The 20,014-nt window shown below is 46.6% G+C and overlaps 1 long non-coding RNA gene across 2 annotated transcripts in view; it reads right to left on the reverse strand.

The window, feature by feature from the left end:
* Positions 1-1,840: 1,840 nt before the first annotated feature.
* Positions 1,841-20,014, reverse strand: part of LOC147093701 (uncharacterized) — a 50,538-nt gene continuing 32,364 nt past the window's right edge. The window contains exons 2-3 of one of the 2 annotated variants that reach the window (XR_015074719.1): positions 7,760-7,854; positions 1,841-2,304 (exon numbers count right to left, since the gene is read on the reverse strand). This is a non-coding gene — a long non-coding RNA (uncharacterized LOC147093701). The remainder of the gene's footprint in view (positions 2,305-7,759; positions 7,855-20,014) is intronic. The other variant, XR_015074718.1, reaches the window with a different exon arrangement.

Raw genomic sequence — 20,014 nt, forward strand, 5'->3', positions numbered from 1 at the left:
AGAGAGGCAGGGGGGGAGAGAGAGAGAGAGCTGGGGGAAAGAGAGAGAGAGAGAGAGAGAGAGAGACCGGGGGGAGAGAGAGAGAGAGAGACAGGGGGGGAGAGAGAGAGAGAGAGACTGGGGGGAAGAGAGAGAGAGAGACCGGGGGGAAGAGAGAGAGAGAGACCGGGGGGGGAAGAGAGAGAGAGACCGGGGGGGAGAGAGCGAGAGAGAGATGGGGGGGAGAGAGAGAGAGAGACTGGGGAAAGAGAGAGAGAGAGAGACTGGGGGGGGGGAGAGAGAGACCGGGGGGGGGGGAGAGAGAGAGAGACCGGGGGGGAAGAGAGAGAGAGAGACTGGGGGGAAGAGAGAGAGAGAGAGACTGGGGGGAGAGAGAGAGACACTGGGGGGGGGGGGGGAGAGAGAGAGAGAGAGAGAGAGAGATGGGGGAGAGAGAGAGACGGGGAGAGAGAGAGAGACGGGGAGAGAGAGAGCGACTCGGGGGGGAGAGAGAGAGAGAGACTGGGGAGGGAGAGACTGGGGGGAAGACAGAGCGAGAGAGTGGGGGGGAGAGAGAGACTGGGGGGGAAGAGAGAGAGAGAGACCGGGGGGGGAAGAGAGAGAGAGAGACTGGGGGGAAGAGAGAGAGAGACTGGGGGGGAGAGAGAGAGAGAGAGATTGGGGGGAGAGAGAGAGACACTGGGGGGGGAGAGAGAGAGAGAGAGAGAGATGGGGGGAGAGAGAGAGACGGGGGAGAGAGAGAGAGACGGGGGGAGAGAGAGAGAGCGACTCGGGGGGAGAGAGAGAGAGAGAGACTGGGGAGGGAGAGACTGGGGGGAAGACAGAGAGAGAGACTGGGGGGAAGAGAGAGAGAGAGAGACTGGGGGGAAGAGAGAGATGGGGGAGTGAGAGAGAGAGACTGGGGGGAAGAGAGAGAGAGAGAGAGACTGGGGGTGTCGAAGTCTCGACTGCCAAGTAAGACTCTTTAAACACAAAGTATCATTAAAGACAGGCTTTATTTGCTTGCAAGGGAAGAGTTGTGTAGTCAAGGGCTACATCAGACCTCTTCAAAGAAATAAAGAAGTTGTTCATATTTATACAGTATAGAAACAAACCAAGCTTTCTATGCTACATGACATAGTATGGAATCATACCTGATTACAAAGGCACAGACCTTGCGAATTATTGAAACAGCGTATTCCGGGCTGCGTTAGAATAGCAAACAGAAATACCTCGGGATAAGATTAACTAATCCTTTATTATGGGATCCCTCTGTTCCTTCTGTTCTCTCACTATACCAGCTGGACCTGTAGGCCGATGTTTACCTTATCATGTCCTTGGCTAATTGTTTGGTGAATGAGGCTCTTTGTAAGCTTATAATAGATAAGGAGTACGAATGTAGCATTCCTAACTTGTCTCATCCCCTAGAGACTGGTTAGTGAATCATGCTGTCGGCCATTTCAGTTTTTAGTCTATGCCCAGGAAGCCATTTTGTGTCTAAGTGAGAAACTGTACTTCCACATTCTTCCCTTTTGTCCTTACAAGGACAACATAACTGAAATTAACCCTTTTTTTTTTTCGGTCCTCATACCAAATTTAGATTTTAGCCAAGGATACCGACTTCTGTTTTGAACCACCCTCGAGATATACCTGTACTGATGGTTGGCCTTATCTAAGATCGTCTTTCGTTTTTGTTTATTCTTAGTGTTTGGGCGTGTATTCTTGTAGGGGTTGAATTGTGTTTGATTTGATTTCAGGTTTATGTCTTTGTGAAGTTCTGCAGCTTATATTAGCCTGCAGGGAAATTAGAACACTGCAGGCTAACATAAGCTGCAGAACTTCACAAAGACATAAACCTGAAATCCAATCAAACACAATTCAACCCCTACAAGAATACACGCCCAAACACTAAGAATAAACAAAAACGAAAGACGATCTTAGACAAGGTCAACCATCAATACAGGTAGGTATTCACGTGTAATTCTCGTTTCTTTCGGGATCTTTCCCCATCTCCTTGGCATATTAGACTCAGTAGTCTGATTAGTATACAAAATATAAGTAACATCTTCATTGTTAGAGTCTTTCAAAATTCAATTGTCTCTATTCGGTGCCTTCTTGCAGTGGGATGCGTGAATCCAGGAAGATCTTTCCTTGACTTTTACGGCTGTGTTTGTAGTCAGGAGCACTTGATATGGTCCTTCGAAGCGTGGTTGTAGACCGTTCTTCCTTTTAAAAACCTTCACGTAGACGTCATCTCCTGGTTTCAAGTCGTGGCACTTTCCCTCTGCTGGACTCGTTTGAGCTTCTTTTACCTGTTGGTGAAAGCTGGAAATACATTTAGTTAATGCAATGCAATAGTTTAGCATAGTCTCGTCCATTTTATGAATGTCCATTTGTTTCACCGTAAATGGTGCTGAGAATGGCAGCCTTAGGGGTCGTCCCATAACAATCTCATATGGAGACAGTCCATTTGTCCTGTTAGTTGCTGCTCGCATTATCATCAATGCTAAGGGTAATAGTTCGACCCATTTAAGTCCAGTTTCATTGCAAAGTTTAGAAAGTTTATTCTTCAGCACTCCATTATGTCTTTCCACCAGTCCTGCGGATTGTGGATGATAACTGCAGTGAAAATGCTGGTTAATCTGCAAAGCTTTACATAGTTCTTTTATAATTGCTCCAGTGAAATGCGATCCTCTGTCGCTTGAAAGCTGCATAGGTATTCCAAACCTGGGTATGACTTCTTTTAACAAGCACTTTGCTACTGTTACAGCATCATTCTTTTTACATGGGAAAGCTTCAACCCATCTTGAAAACATACCTATAATTACTAACACATACTTAAATCCTAAACATGGAGGTAATTCAATAAAATCCATTTGTAAATGTACGAAAGGGCCTGGTGGATTTGGGTGGGAGGCAGCTTGTACCTTCTCTGTCTTGCCTGGATTCATTTCCTGGCAAATGGTGCACCTTTCACTGATTTGTTTTGCAATTGCCGAAATACCTGGTGCATACCATGTTTGATTAATATAGTCTGCCATCCCCCCTTTGTCCGCATGCGTGAACACATGAACGCATCGGGCAATCCATGGAAGTAAAGATTTTGGAGCCACCATGCGGCCGTCATGGTGAACCCATACTCCTTCAGGCGTTTTAAAGCAAAAATCCCTTGCCCAAGCTAACACTTCGTCCGGGTTAGCCTGTGGCTGAAAGGCTAAAACATCATTAATAGAAGGTGGGTCATTATCTGATTTCTGTTGACGCAAAACAAAGGCTGAGACCAGTGGCCCTGTATCTGACAGAGCGGCTGATTTAGCAGCTCTATCTGATCGCTCGTTACCCAAGGATATCTGATCCTGACTGTCTGTATGAGCCTGACATTTAATAACTGAAATCTTAGTGGGGCACACTAGAGCCTTTAAAAGATTATTGATTTGCTCGGCATTCTTAATAGTTGATCCTGAGGAAGTTAGAAATCCCCTTAATTTCCAGATCTGTCCATAATCGTGAGCAACTCCAAAAGCATACCTGGAGTCGGTATAAATGTTAACAGTTTGATCAGTAGCCAATATACAAGCTCTGGTAAGAGCGAAGAGTTCTGCTTGTTGCGCTGAAAATGATTGAGGTAGTGAGAGCGCCTCCATGACTGAATGATCATCAGAAACGGCATACCCAGCCCTAGGTGATCCTTTATCATCCCTAAGGGCCGATCCATCTACGTAGAATACCAAGTCACTATTAGGAACAGGAGTTCCAGATAAATCTGTTCGGGGCTTAGTAGCCAACTGGGTAACCGTGTCACAGCAGTGTGGGATACCGTCCTCTTCTGTGGGTAGCAGCGTGGCTGGATTCAAAACTGAACATCTTTGAATTATGAGATTGGAGTTGGATAACAGTTCAACCTCATATTTGCTGCTACGGGCTGATGTTAGATGCTGAGTGGCGTATTTTGATAACAGTACTTCCACTGAATGTGGTACAAACAAAACAGTTCGGTGATTAAGCGTGATGCCTTGAGCCTGTTGTACAGCGTAATAGGCAGCAGCTAGAATTGGCAGGCATCCAGGCAACCCACGTGCAACGGGATCTAATTGAGTACTGAAATACGCTAAGGGTCGCTGTTTATCCCCGTGGGATTGAGTCAGGACAGATTGAGCAAAACCCGATTTATGATGGACGAAAAGGTTAAACTGTTTCTGATAGTCTGGTAGCCCTAATGCTGGAGCTGATGTAAGGGCTTGTTTAACATTTTCAAAGGCGTCTTCTGCCTTTTTACTCCAGACGAGAGGATCTTCCCCTGTGGGTGCGGAGATATCTAGCAGTGGGCGTACCAGAACTGAATATCCCATGATCCATTGCCTACAGTATCCTGACATGCCGAGAAAATGTTTCAATTGCTGTTTAGTAGTAGGCAAGGGTGCCTCACAAATGGCTTTAATTCTTTCTTGCATCAAAGTTCATGTCCCAAATATTGTACTGTCTCTGACACAAACTGCAGCTTAGAACGTGATATCCTATGTCCTTTTGCCGCTAGGGTGCGTAGCATGATAAGCGAGTCAGTCTGGCATGACTGTGCGTCAGGTGAAGCTATCAGCAAATCATCGATGTATTGGATAAGCGTGGACCCTCCGGTAAAGTGTATGTCTTCTAAATCGCGTTTCAGGCTTTGTGAAAAAATTGTGGGGCTTTCTGTGTAGCCCTGCGGGAGTCTCGTCCAAGTGTACTGTGTTCCTTTGAATGTAAATGCGAACAGGAATTGCGAATCTTGGTGGATAGGGAATACTGGTCAGGATAGTGGCAGGATTTGGCACAACTGGATAAACGGGTAATACTGATTCGTTCACTGCTCTAAGATCCTGCACAAGTCTCCACCTTCCACTTTCTTTCTTTTCTACCGGAAAAATTGGAGTGTTGCATTGACTCTGGGTTGGGACAATTATTCCTTGCTCCAACAAAGAGTTAATGACAGGCTGAATTCCTTGTTCAGCTGCTGCTGAGATCGGGTACTGCGGTCTACGGGGCAATCGAACGGCTGGCTTTAATGTGATCTTGTATGGCTGAGCAGTTAGCATTTTGCCAACTTCATTTGTGTGACTGGACCATACCTGTGGCGGGATCTGATCGAGCAGTTGCTCCGTCTCCCGTGGGATAACTTGAGGGGAGCATTCGCGTAAGGGATACATGGTGCATCTGTCAGTAGGTATATACACCTGTAATCCCTTCTCTGAGCAAATTATTGTTGCTTGCATTTTGCACAACAAATCTCTTCCCAAGAGATTCATAGGGGCTTCCTCTGATAGGAGAAAGACATGTTGGCCATGGGAATTATCTGCTTGTATCTCTAGTGGTTGCGACCACGTCATAGTTTGTGAAGATCCGGAGAGCCCTATACATGAGACATTCTGTTCAGTACACGGGGTTCCTCTGGCATATTGCTTTGTCAATATGGAACGAGTAGCTCCTGTGTCGACGAGAAAGAGAACGCTCTTGCCCTGCATTTGTATAGACAGATATGGCTCCTCTCTAGCATTTACTGACACTAAGGGTAACTGCAGGAGGTGGTTAACGTCTGGGGCTGCGTCTCTGCGTCATGCTGAATAATTTTGCACTCCCGTATTTTGAGTTTCCCAAGGATTCCCTGTAGTGAAATTTGCCTGCGGACGATTGTGAAGCTGGGCTTGGGTACTCATATTGTTGGGTGTACCTTCCCAACCTTGATTGTGCGGTGTTGGGTAAGGGCAATTGGCTTTCCAGTGGTCAATCAGACCACAATTAAAACATGTGCTTGTATTTCCTCCTCCGTTCCACTGGCCCCTGCCACCACCACCTCTACCCCTGCCTCTGAATCTACCTCTGTTATATCCTCTACCTCGTCCCCTGTTCTGACCCTGGTAGTAAATATTAGTCTGGGTGGTCGGGGCTGGAGAAGCTGCTTGCTCCATTAACAAAGAAACTTTATTCTTTTGATCTTTATTCCTTTCCTGTATTCCTTTCAAGATTTGTGTCAATTCAGGAATGGGTTTATGTCTCCAGTCAAGGCAAACTAAAGTCAACGGTTCCTTAAGTTCTGTTCTGAGGCCGTTTACAAGGGCATTAATTAAAGGGATTTGATCATTTTCTTTTGTCATACCCGAATGCTGTCCCATAACCGCTTCCATTATTTCCATATAATCCTCAACGTCTTCATCCCTTTTGTGAGTTGTCTCAATTATCTTTGTCCAATTCATCCTTTTTATGGAATTTGACATGCATTATTCTGTACAATTCAGTCCAGAATGCATCATCAGGTAAGGTTTCTGGATTCCAGCCTTGATTTGTTCTATGGTTTTCGAAAAGCTGAAACCTATCCTGGCCTACGCCTTCCGTCAAAAGGCGGTATTTGGTATCTTTTAACCAAGCTCTAAATAGCTGGTCAACATCCACAATGGTGGGCTGGTGGCAGATAATGATACTTTTGAGTTCATTAATTGCCTTTTCTAAGTTCTCTGTGGGATCGGGTAATTCATGAATTATTGTCCTAAGCACACCAGCTGTCCATGAGCGGTGGACAGCGACTGGAGCTCCGTCAACATTGTGGACATTGGGGAAACGTCTGCATGGAAAAGCACCAATTCGTTCAGCTCCTCCTTGGTTTGATTGACTGGCAGTCACAGACCTAGTGTTGGGTCTGTTCTCCTGCCTTGCAGCACCGGGGTCAGGTGGTTCAGCAGCTGGTGCGGCTGGTTGTTGTGCTTCGTAGTCAGGAGGTGGGGCTGGTCTTCTGAACCATCCCTCATCCTCGTCATTACTGGAATGAGTCGTGGGAAGGGGAGGATATTCACAAGGAGGGGCGGTGGGCTTCGGGATTTGTCTTAAAGGCATTAGTGTAATCTCTTCTTGTTTAGTCAATTTATTCATTAGATCTCTTTTCTTATTTTTGTTCTCAATTTTGCTAGTTAATATGCTGCGCTCTTTACGTTTTTCTGCTTCCCTTTTCCAGTCTGAGAAGGCAGACCAATTTATTGATTTTGCACCCCTTCTACGTGGGTCTCTGCCTGCTAGGCAGTTTTCTAGACACGTGATTCTATCTAGATTGAATGTACCATCCACGGGGAAAGGGTGTCTATCTTTCTTTGTCCATCTAGCCCACTTAGGTAAATCATTTGTGGATATCTGACCATAGTAGGTAAAGACATAAGAAGCGGGAGTTCCCTTTTCTGGGATCTTGCTCTGTGCAGCTCCCATCTTAGTTTGTTTGGTGTGTTTTTTTTTTAAACTAGGCTCTCTTCTTCTAGATCGCAAGTTTCACCCCTTACCCCCTCACGATTATTACTGACTGTCCAAAGGACCACAAGTGATGAAAAATAACAAGTAATAACAACCGTCAAAGAAAAGATAAGCAATGCAGCTGCCCAAACAGGCAAACAGACCAAATATTCAGACATTTATCTTATACTTTAAACTAAACAAATAGCCAATTCTCAGTTTGCGTTGTACGCCACTACAAGCTGAGTCCTTAACGTTTAACTTATACTTTATGTGAGAGTTTTCTGTCTTAATGTTGTCAATAGTCAACAAAAATGGAAAACAATATAGAATCCTTATGCTTTATTGCGAGGGGCTTGAACCCTCGTAGAAGGTATCTCAACGGAGAAAAATCCTGAGCCTGATAATACAGATCTTAAAAAATTACAGTGACAATTCTCAAACGATACTTTCTGCCGCGGGACTCAGCCCCAGCTCAAGGGACCCACCCTTGATCAAGGGACCCACCCTTGATACTGCAGTTTTAATTTGGTACCTTATCTGTCTGCGACTCAGCCCTGTCGACTTTCCTTTTGCCTTCTTTGCCCGATACTTTTTCTTTAAAGACTTGAGTTGTCAGTATTCTCCTCCCTTCAGTGGTCAACAATAAAAGAAGCAAATGTTACAGAATTCAACTCAACTCTAAAACATGAGTCTTAACTAGATCGCAGTACTCCCGTCGGAAGAAACAGACCACACCAACATAATATCGAATGAGAAATTCTTTTATGTGAAAAAATCACTGTGGCCATTCAAGATCTGTCATTAGAGATTCACGATGCCCTTGTCCGTGATTTACCGAAAGGCAGCAAGCGATCTCGGTGGAACCTCCAAGTTATACTGTCGAAGTCTCGACTCCCGAGTAAGACTCTTAAACACAAAGTATCGTTAACAACAGGCTTTATTTGCTTGCAAGGGAAGATTTGTGTAGACAAGGGCTACATCAGACCTCTTCCACGTAATACAGGAGTTGTAGTATATTTATACAGTACAGAAGCAAAACAGGCTTTCTATGCCACATGACATAGTATTGAATCATAACTGATTACAAAGGCACAGACCTTGCGAATTATTGAAACAACGTATTCCGGGCTGCGTTAGAATAATGAACGGAAATACCTTGGGATAAGATTAACTAATCCTTTATTATGGGATCTCTCTGTTCCCTCTGTTCTCTCACTGTACCAACTGGGCCTGTGGGCTGATGTTTACCTTATCATGTCCTTGGCTGTTTGTTTCGTAAAGGAGGCTCCTTGTTAAGCTTATCACAAACAAGGAGTATGTATATAGCATTCCTAAATTATCTCGTTCCCTTGAAACATGATTAGTGAATCATGCTGTTGGCCATTTTAAATTTTAAATGGATTTCGCTCTATGCTCAGGAAGCCATTTTATGTCGAAATGAGAAACTGTACTTCCACATTAGTTTGGGGATTGAAACAGGGCTGTGGGGAGAGAGCGGGGCATTGGGATTAGTTTCGGATTGATACAGGGCTATGAGGAGAGATCGGGGCAGTGGGATTAGTTTGAGATTGATACAGGGCTTTCGGGAGAGAGCGGGGCATTGGGAATAGTTTGGGATTGATACAGGACTATCGGGAGGGATTGGGGCAGTGTGATTAGTTAGGGATTGATACAGGGCTATGGGGAGAGAGCGGGGCAGTGGGATTAGTTTGGGATTGATACAGGGCTATGGGGAGAGAGCGGGGCAGTGTTATTTGTTTGGGATTGATACAGGACTATGGGGAGAGAGCAGGGCAGTGGGATTAGTTTGGGATTGATACAGAGCTATGTGGAGAAAGTGGGGCAGTGGGATTAGTTTGGGGATTGATACAGGGCTATGGGGTGAGAGCGGGGCAGTGTCATTAGTTTGGGATTGATACAGGGCTATGGGGAGACAGTGGGGCAGTGTGATTAGTTTGGGATTGATACAGAGCTCTGGGGAGAGAGTGGGGCAGTGGGATTAGTTTGGGGATTGATACAGGGCTATGGGGTGAGAGCGGGGCAGTGTGATTAGTTTGGGATTGATACAGGGCTATGGGGAGACAGTGGGGCAGTGTGATTAGTTTGGGATTGATACAGGGCAATCGGGAGAGAGCGAGGCATTGGGAATAGTTTGGGATTGATACAGGGCTATTGGGAGAAACTGGGGCAGCGTGATTAGTTTGGCATTGATACAGGGCTATGGGGACAGAGCGGGTCATTGGGATTAGTTTGCGATTGATACAGGGCTATCGGGAGAGAGCGGGACAGTGGGATTAGTTTAGGATTTATACAGGGCACTCGGGAGTGAGCGGGGCAGTGGGATTAGTTTCGGATTGATACAGGGCTATGTGGAGTGAGCGGGGCAGTGGGATTATTTTGGGTATTGATACAGGGCTATGGGGAGAGAGCGGGGCAGTGTGATTAGTTTGGGGATTGATACAGGGCTATGGGGAGAGAGCGGGCAGGCGGATTAGTTTTGGGATTGATACAGGGCTATGGGGTGAGAGTGGGGCAGTGTGATTAGTTTGGATTGATACAGGGCTTTGGGGAGAGAGCGGGGCAGTGTGATTAGTTTGGGATTGATACAGGTCTATGGGGAGAGAGCGGGGCAGTTGGATTATTTTGGGATTGTTACAGGGCTATGGGGTAGAGCGGGGCAGTGGGATTAGTTTGGGATTGATACAGGGCTATTGGGAGAGATCGGGGCAGTGTGATTAATTCGGGATTGATACAGGGTTATCGGGAGAGAGCGAGGCATTGGGAAAAGTTTGGGATTGATACAGGGCTATGGGGAGAGAGCAGGTCAGTGTGATTAGTTTGGGATTGATACAGGGCTGTCGAGAGAGAGCGGGGCAGTGGTATTAGTTTGGGATTGATACAGGGCTATTGGGAGAGAGCGAGGCATTGGGAAAAGTTTGGGATTGATACAGGGCTATCTGGAGAGAGCGGGGCAGTGGCATTAGTTTGGGATTGATACAGGGCTGTCGAGAGAGAGCGGCGCAGTGGGATTAGTTTGGGGATTGATACAGGGCTATGGATAGAGAGCGGGGCAGTGGGATTAGTTTGGAGAATGATACAGGGCTATGTGGAGAGCGGGGCAGTGGGATTTGTTTGGATATAACACAGGGCTATGGGGAGAAAGCAGGGCAGTGGGCTTACATTGGGGTTTGATACAGGGCTATGGGGAGAGAGCGGGGCAGTGGGATTTGTTTGGGATTGATACAGGGCTATGGGGAGAAAGCAGGGCAGTGGGATTAGTTTGGGATTGATACAGGGCTATCGGGAGAGATCGGGGCAGTGGGATTAGTTTGGGATTGATACAGGCCTATCGGGAGAGAGCGAGGCATTGGGAAAAGTTTGGGATTGATACAGGGCTATCGGGAGAGAGCGGGGCAGTGGCATTAGTTTGAGATTGATACAGGGCTAGGGGAGTAAGCGGGGCATTGCGATTAGTTTGGGATTGATGCAGGGCTATGGGGTTTTGTATATTCCACATGTCCTGTGCTTGAAATCTCTGACATTGGCCAGACAATTTTTCAGCATTTCATTGTCTTGGGCTGTTTACTATGAACACCTTTACCTGTTTCTGATCTACACAGGATGCAACAGATCAGAAAAACCTCCATTCAACCATGCGATTCCTGTCTCTGCAAAGACATCATACTGTTCCACAATGCAGGAATGTCGCAAAAAGCTTTTGATAGCTGAGAACAACTTTAACCATTCAAACCTTTCAGGTAAAGAAGCTTCTAGATTCCGAGCCACAAATTGAATCGTTTAAGGCATAAAGAATGTCACAGAAATGTGATTTATTGCTGTTACTTTACAATTTACAAATATACACACAATTTGTGTCACTGAATTATAAACAAAAAGCAGGCAAAGCTATGACTTAACAGAAAAAAACAATTGTTTTTCTTCTTGGACAGCAAAACCAGTCAGACTGACTTGCAAATGTTTACTGATATGTTGACATAAAGATTTATAATTTACCAATTTTGCTTCTAATGTTTTTCTCTCAAACATTCTCCACAATATTAATCCCTGCTCTTGTCACAAGGAGTGTTGAATTATTTTAGGTACTTCGCAATTAAAAGCAGGATACAAACTTCATTATACTCACAAATTTTAATCTCCTATTTCAAACATTCAAACCAAATCGAAGTGTACGTTATCACTTTAATCAAAGTATTTTCTGTGTCTCTCTCAATAAACAAAGAGTGGTTTCTTCTAAATTAGCTTCCGGCAATTTTTATACATCATTACATAACTCTTGCTTCAATTAACACTCCACTAAATGTATAAGAGGATATCTATATTTACGTTATTCCTGCGACTTGTTAGGACTATCGAATGACAGACATTATAAAATGGTTTGTGTTTTTCCCCTTTCTTGGTTCTCTTCCTAAATGTCTTAATGGTATATTTTTAAAAAGTCATTAAAAAGTAATATGTAACTCCTACAAATCCTCCCCTACCTTCCCCCTCCTCAACACCATGATTGCATGTTTGTGTAAAGCTACTCACTTCAGGCAATCACTCAAAATCAAATCTTGATATATTTCAATTTGAAAACATTTTAACCATTTCAGAGCGTTTGGACTTCAAGACCTGGTTGAAACTTGTTTAGATGAGGGGAAAATTGGCTTTTGCTTCAGTCTCTTCCAAAATCATGCTCGAAACTTAGGGGGAGAAAGTGTTTCTTACACTCATTTTTGGTGAAATGTTCATTAAAAATCTTTAAATTCTTTCAAGTCTCACTGCAGCTTTGACAGAAGAAGTTGCTCCAAGTTTCTCTTTCCCCCTTCAATGCTGTCGTTAAACATCTGACAAACTAAAGTCTAATTCCAAACGGAGCTCCAATCAGAAAGTGAATAAAGTGGTTAAACTTCCTAAGAAGGCGGCGAGGTTATCTATCCCCAGCCTTGGAGATGAGCTGGGATCAGTTTTTGGAGATGTTGTTTCCTCTTTTTCTGTTGCCGCTCCCTCCGTCTCTCAGACTCTGAGGTACAAACTGGGGCACAAACTATTTCCCTTTCTCGCAACATGATTTAAATAACCCTGGCTGATTTCCCTCTCTCTGTAACCCAGAGGTCACTGGGCAGTGATCAGGAGCATGAACCCTGGCTGATTTCCCCTCTCTCTCTAACCCAGGGCTCACTGGACTGTGATCAGGAGCAGGAACCCTGGCTGATTTCGCCTCTCTCTCTAACCCAGGGGTCACTGGACTGTGATCAGGAGCAGGAACCCTGGCTGATTTAACCTCTCTCTAACCAAGGGGTCACTGGATAGTGATCAGGAGCAGGAACCCTGGCTGATTTCCCTCTCTCTCTAACCCAGGGGTCACTGGGCAGTGATCAGGAGCATGAACCCTGGCTGAAATCCCCTCTCTCCGGGCGGCACGGTGGCATAGTGGATAGCACTGTTGCCTCACAGCACCAGGGATCCTGATTCGAATCCGGCCTCGGGTGACTGTCTGTGTGGGGTTTGCACATTCTCCCCGTGTTTGCGTGGGTTTTCTCCGGGTGCTCCGGTTTCCTCCCACAGTCCAACGATGTGCGGGTTAGGATGATTGGCTATGATAAATTGACCCTTAGTGTTAGGGAGGTTAAATACATGGGGTTACGGGGATCGGGTGGGTTATGTGTCGGTGCAGGCTCGATGGGCCGAAATGGCCTCTATCTGCACTGTGGGGTTTCTGTGTTTCTGTGTGTTTCTCTCTAACACAGGGGTCACTGGACTGTGATCAGGAGCAGGAACCCTGGCTGATTTCACATGTCTCTCTAACCCAGGGGTCACTGGGCAGTGATCAGGAGCAGGAACCCAGGCTGATTTCCCCTCTCTCTAACCCAGGGGTCACTGGACAGTGATCAGGAGCATGAACCCTGGCTGATTTCCCTCTCTCTCTAACCCAGGGGTCACTGGGCAGTGATCAGGAGCAGGAACCCTGGCTGATTTCCCCACTCACTAACCCAGGGGTCACTGGATAGTGATCAGGAGCATGAACCCTGGCTGATTTCCCTCTCTCTCTAACCCAGGGGTCACTGGATAGTGATCAGGAGCAGGAACCCTGGCTGATTTCCCCTCTCTCTAACCCAGGGGTCACTGGACAATGATCAGGAGTATGAACCCTGGCTGGTTCCCACTCTCTCTAACTCAGGGATCACTGGATAGTGATCAGGAGCTGGAACCCGGGCTGATTTCCCCTCTCTCTAACCCAGGGGTCACTGGACAGGGAGCAGGAATCCTGGCTGATTCCCCCTCTCTCTAACCCAGGGGTCACTGGGCAGTGATCAGGAGCAGGAATCCTGGCTGATTTCCCCTCTCTCTAACTCAGGGCTCACTGGACAGCGATCAGGAGCAGGAACCCTGGCTGATTTCCCCTCTCTCTAACTCAGGGCTCACTGGACAGCGATCAGGAGCAGGAACCCTGGCTGATTCCCCCTCTCTCTAACTCAGGGGTCATTGGATAGTGATCAGGAGCATGAACCCTGCCTGATCTCCCCTCTCTCTTTAACCCAGTGGTCACTGCACTGTGATCAGGAGCAGGAACCCTGGCTGATTTCACCTGTCTCTCTAACCCAGGGGTCACTGGGCAGTGATCAGGAGCAGGAACCCTGGCTGATTCCCCTCTCTCTCTAAACCAGGTGTCACTGCACAGTGATCACGAGCAGGAACCCTGGCTGGTTCCCCCTCGATCTAACTCCGGGGTCACTGGACTGTGATCAGGAGCATGAACCCTGGCTGACTTCCCTCTCTCTCTAACCCAGGGGTCACTGGATAGTGATCAGGAGCATGAACCCTGGCTGATTTCCCACTCTCTCTAACTCAGGGGTCACTGGATAGTGATCAGGAGCTGGAACCCGGGCCGATTTCCCCCCTCTCTAACCCAGGGTCACTGGACAGTGATCAGGAGCACGAATCCTGGCTGATTTCCCCTCTCTCTAACCCAGGGCTCACTGGACAGTGATCAGGAGCAGGAACCCTAGCTGATTTCCCCTCTCTCTAACCCAGGGGTCACTGGACAGTGATCAGGAGGTGGAACCCTGGCTGATTTCCCCACTCACTAACACAGTTTTCACTGGACAGTGATCAGGAGCAGGAACCCTGGCTGATTTCCCCTCTCTCTAACTCAGGGGTCACTGGGCAGTGACCGGGAGCACGAACCCTGGCTGATTTCCCCTTTATCTCTAACCCAGGGGTGACTGGGCAGTGATCAGGAGCAGGAAACCTGTCTGGTTTCCCTCTCTCTCTAACCCAGGAGTCACTGGGCAGTGATCAGGAGCAGGAACCCTGGCTGATTTCCGTCTCTCTCTAACCCAGGGGTCACTGGACAATGATCAGGAGCAGGAACCCTGGCTGATTTCCCCACTCTCTAACACAGGGGTCACTGGATAGTGATCAGGAGCATGAACCCTGGCTGATTTCCCCTCTCTCTCTAACCCAGGGGTCACTGGGCTGTGACCAGGAGCAGGAACCCTGGCTGATATCACCTGTCTCTCTAAACCAGGGGTCACTGGACTGTGATCAGGAGCAGGAACCCTGGCTGATTTCCCCTCTCTCTGTAACCCAGGGGTCACTAGGCAGTGATCAGGAGCAGGAACTCAGGCTGATTTCCCCTCTCTCTCTAACACAGGGGTCACTGGACAGTGATCAGGAGCAGGAACCCAGGCTGATTTCCCCTCGCTCTCTAACCCAGGTGTCACTTGGCAGTGAACAGGAGCATGAACCCTCACTGATTTCCCTCTCTCTCTAACCAGGGGTCACTGGGCTGTGATCAGGAGCAGGAACCCTGGCTGATTTCCTTCTCTCTCTAACCCAGGTGTCACTTGGCAGTGAACAGGAGCATGAACCCTCACTGATTTCCCTCTCTCTCTAACCAGGGGTCACTGGGCTGTGATCAGGAGCAGGAACCCTGGCTGATTTCCTTCTCTCTCTAACCCAGGGGTCACAGGGCAGTGATCAGGAGCAGGAACCCTGGCTGATTTCCCCTCTCACTAACCCAGGGATCACTGGGCAGTGATCAGGAGCAGGACCCCTGGCTGATTTCCCCTCGCACTAACCCAGGGATCACTGGACAGTGATCAGGAGCACAAACCCTTGCTGATTTCCCCTCTATCTATAACCCAGGCGTCACTTGACATAGATCGGGAGCATGAACCCTGGCTGATTTCCCCTCTATCTCTAACCCAGGTGTTACTTGACAGTGATCAGGAGCAGGAACCCTGGCTGATTTCCCTCTCTCTCTAACCCAGGAGTCACTGGGCAGTGATCAGGAGCAGGAACCCTGGCTGATTGCCCCTCTCTCTAACCCAGGGGTCACTGGTCAGTGATCAGGAGCAGGAACCCTGGCTGATTTCCCTCTCTCTCTAACCCAGGAGTCACTGGGCAGTGATCAGGAGCAGGAACCCTGGCGGATTTCCCCTCTCTCTAACCCAGGGGTCACTGGGCAGTGATCAGGAGCAGGAACACTGGCTGATTTCCCCTCTCTCTAACCCAGGGGTCACTGGGCAGTGATCAGGAGCAGGAACCCTGTCTGATTTCCCATCTCTCTAACTCAGGGGTCACTGGACAGTGATCAGGAGCAGGAATCCTGGCTGATTTCCCCTCTCTCTAACACAGAGGTCACTGGATAGTGATCAGGAGCGGGATAAGCTTGGGATTGATCCGGGGCTATGGGGCGTGAGCGTGGCAGTGGGATTAGTTTGTGTTTGATACAGGGCTAGAGGAGAGAGCAGGGCAGTGGGACTAGTTTGGGATTGATACAGGGCTACGAGGAGATAGCGGTGCAGTGGGATTAGTTTGGATATAACACAGGGCTATGGGGAGAAAGCGGGGCAGTGGGCTTACGTTGGGGATTGATACAGGGCTATGGGGAGAGAGCGGGGCAGTGGGATTTGTTTGGATATAACACAGGGCTATGGGGAGAAAGCGGGGCAGTGGGCTTACATTGGGGATTGATACAGGGCTATGGGGAGAGAGCGGGGCAGTCGGATATGTTTGGAAATAACACAGGGCTATGGGGAGAAAGCAGGACAGTGGGCTTAAGTTGTGGATTGATACAGGGCTATGGGGAGAGCGCGGGGCAGTGGGATTAGTTTGGATATGACACAGGGCTATGGGGAGAAAGCGGGCAGTGGGATTTGTTTGGATATAACACAGGGCTATGGGGAGAAAGCGGGCAGTGGGATTTGTTTGGATATAACACAGGGCTATGGGGAGAGAGCAGGGCAGTGGAAATAGTTTGTGATTGATACAGGGCTATGGGTAGAAAGCGGGGCAGTGGGATTAGTTGGTGATTGATACAGGGCTATGGGCAGAGAGTGAGGCAGAGAGATTAGTTTACATAAGAACATAAGAACATAAGAAATAGGAGCCGGAGTAGGCCAATCGGCCCCTCGAGCCTGCTCCGCCATTCAATAAGATCATGGCTGATCTGATCCTAACCGCCAATCCACTATCACAGAACCATCTCCTGAATCTAACAGAATTAGACACACGAAATAGGAGCAAGATCAGGCGACACGGCCCCTGGGCCCGCTCCGCTACCCACAGGGCCATGACTGATCCGAACCTAGACTCATGTCCAAATTCCTGCCCGCTGCCCGTAACCCTTAATTCCCTTTACTTCTAGGAAACTGTCTATTTCTGTTTTAAATTTATGTAATGATGTAGCTTCTACAGCTATTTGGGGCAGCATATTCCATGGACCTACCACCCTCTGAGTGAAGTAGTTCCTCCTCATCTCAGTTTTGAAAGAGCAGCCCCTTATTCTAAGACTATGCCCCCTAGTTCTAGTTTCACCCATCATCGGGAACATCTTCCCCGCATCCACCCGATCCGACCCCTTCACAATCTTATATGTTTCAATAAGATCGCCTCTCATTCTTTGAACTCCAATGAGTAGAGTCCCAAACTACTCAACCTGTCCTCATATGTCCATCCCCTCATCCCCGGGATTAACCGAGTGAACCTTCTTTGTACTGACTCGAGAGCAAGTATGTCCTTTCTTAAGTACGGACACCAAAACTGTACGCAGTATTCCACGTGCGGCCTCACCAATACCTTGTACAACTGAAGCAATACCTCCCTATTTTTATATACTATCCCCCTAGCAATGAAAGCCAACATTCCATTGGCCTTCTTAATCACTTGCTGCACCTGCATACTAACCTTTTGAGTTTCGTGCACCAGGACCCCCAGATCCCTTTGTACTTCAGTACATTCAGGTTTCTTGCCATTAAGGTAATAACTTGCTCTACGATTTTTCCTACCAAAGTGCATAACCTCACACTTTCCAGTATTGTAATCCATCTGCCAAATCTCTGCCCACTTACTTTGCCTGTCGATGTCCCCTTGCAGGTTTATTATGTCCTCCTCACTCACTACTTTCCCTCCCATCTTAGTGTCATCTGCAAACTTTGATATGTTACACTCGGTCCCCTCCTCCAAATCGTTAATATAGATTGTAAAGAGTTGGGGACCCAGCACTGACCCCTGCGGAACACCACTAGTTACTGATTGCCAGTCTGAGAATTAACCATTTATCCCAAATCTCTGCCTTCTCTTAGATAGCCAATCATCTATCCATGCCAGAATATTACCCCCAATCCCGTGATTTACTATCTTAAGCAATAATCTTCTGTGTGGCACCTTGTCAAATGCCTTTTGGAAGACTAAATATACTACGTGCACTGGTTCCCCTTTATCCACCCTATACGTTATTTCCTCAAAGAACTCCAGCAAATTTGTCAAACATGACTTCCCCTTCATAAAACCATGCTGACTTTGTCCTATTAAATTATGATTATCCAAATGTCCTGTTACTATCTCATTAATAATGGACTCCAAAATTTTACCTACCACAGATGTTAGGCTAACCGGTCTATAGTTTCCAGCCTTCTGTCTACTGCCCTTTTTAAATAAGTGTGTTACATTAGCAGTTTTTCAGTCTGCTGGGACCTTTGCCGAGTCCAGGGAGTTTTGGAAAATTATTATCAATGCATCCACAATCCCTACCGCCACTTCCCTCAAGACCCTCGGATGTAAGCCATCAGGTCCAGGTGATTTATCCGCCTTGAGTCCCATTATTTTACGAGTACCACTTCCTTAGTGATTTTGATCGTGTTTAGCTCCTCCCCCCCTTTAGCCCCCTGTTTGTCCAGTGTTGGGATATTCTTAGTGTCTTCTACTGTAAAGACTGATGTAAAATATTCATTCAGTGTTTTTGCCATCTCCATATTTCCCACCATTAATTTCCCGGTCTCATCCTCTAAGGGACCAACATTTACTTTAGCCACCCTTTTTCTTTTTATATACCTGTAAAAACTCTTACTATCTGTTTTTATATTTTTTGCTAATTTACTTTCATAATCTATCTTCCCTTTCTTGATCAATCTTTTTGTTATTTTTTGCTGTCTTTTAAAGTTTTCCCAATCCTCTACCCTCCCACTAGATTTGGCTACCTTATATGCCCTTGTTTTTAGTCAAATACCATCCTTAATTTCTTTACTTAGCCACGGATGGCTGTCTTTTCTTTTACACCCTTTTCTTCTCAGTGGAATATATATTTTTTGGAAGTTGTAAAATAACTCATTGAATGTACACCACTGATCATGTATCGTCTTACCCTTTAATCTATTTTCCCAATCCACTCTACTCAATTCCGCTCTCATACCTTCATAGTCTCCTTTATTCAAGCTTAGCACGCTTGTTTGAGATCCAACCTTCTCACCCTCTAATTGAATATGGAATTCAACCATGTTATGGTCACTCATTCCAAGGGGATCCTTTACTAGGACATTTTTAATTAATCCCGTCTCGTTACACAGGACCAGATCTAAGGTTACTTGCCCCCTGGTCGGTTCAGTTACATACTGCTCAAGAAACCCATCCCTAATACATTCAATGAACTCATCCTCAAGGCTGCTCTGCCCAATTTGATTTGCCCAATTAATATGATAGTTGAAATCCCCCATAATTATAGATGTTCCCTTATTACAAGCCTCAACTATTTCCTGATTGATACTCCGTCCAACAGAGTTGCCACTGTTCGGAGGCCTATAGACTACGCCCACTAATGTTTTTTCCCCTTATTATTCCTTACCTCCACCCAAACTGTTTCATTATCCTGATCTTTTGACCCAATATCATTTCTCTGTATTACAGTGATTCCTTCCTTTATTAACATAGCCACCCCACCTCCCCTTCCTTCCTGCCTGTCCTTCCTGATCGTTAAATAACCTGGTATGTTTAATTCCCAGGCATTGTCACCCTGCAGCCATGTTTCTGTAATGGCCACAAGATCATACCCATATGTACTTATTTGTGCCATTAACTCATCTATTTTGTTACGAATGCTACGTGCATTCAGATAGAGAACTTTCAAAGATGTTTTGTGACACTTATTTCCTGCTATTGCCCTTTTTATTACTTTACCTTTTACTCCATATCTTCTGCCCCTTCCTGACACGCTCTGGTTTTTAATTTCCCCACTGCTACCTAAGTCTATGACCTTCTCTGTTGTCATTTTTTTATTTGCTCTCTAGGAACCTCCCCCCCCGCTAGTTAGTTTCAAGCCCTCTCTACAGCCCTAGTTATATGATCCGCAAGGACTCTAGTCCCAGCACTGGCCAAGTGAAACCCGTCCCAACGGAACAGCTCCCTCCTGCCCCAGTACTGGTGCCAGTGGCCCAGGAAGCAAAACCCATTTCTACCACACCAGTCTTTGAGCCACGCAATTAACTCTCTAATTTTATTTGTCCTA

The sequence above is a fragment of the Somniosus microcephalus genome, unplaced genomic scaffold (genome assembly GCF_052327205.1).
Source record: "Somniosus microcephalus isolate GS21.2 unplaced genomic scaffold, FLI_Smic_1.0 unresolved_chr1, whole genome shotgun sequence".
Classification (NCBI taxonomy): domain Eukaryota; kingdom Metazoa; phylum Chordata; class Chondrichthyes; order Squaliformes; family Somniosidae; genus Somniosus; species Somniosus microcephalus.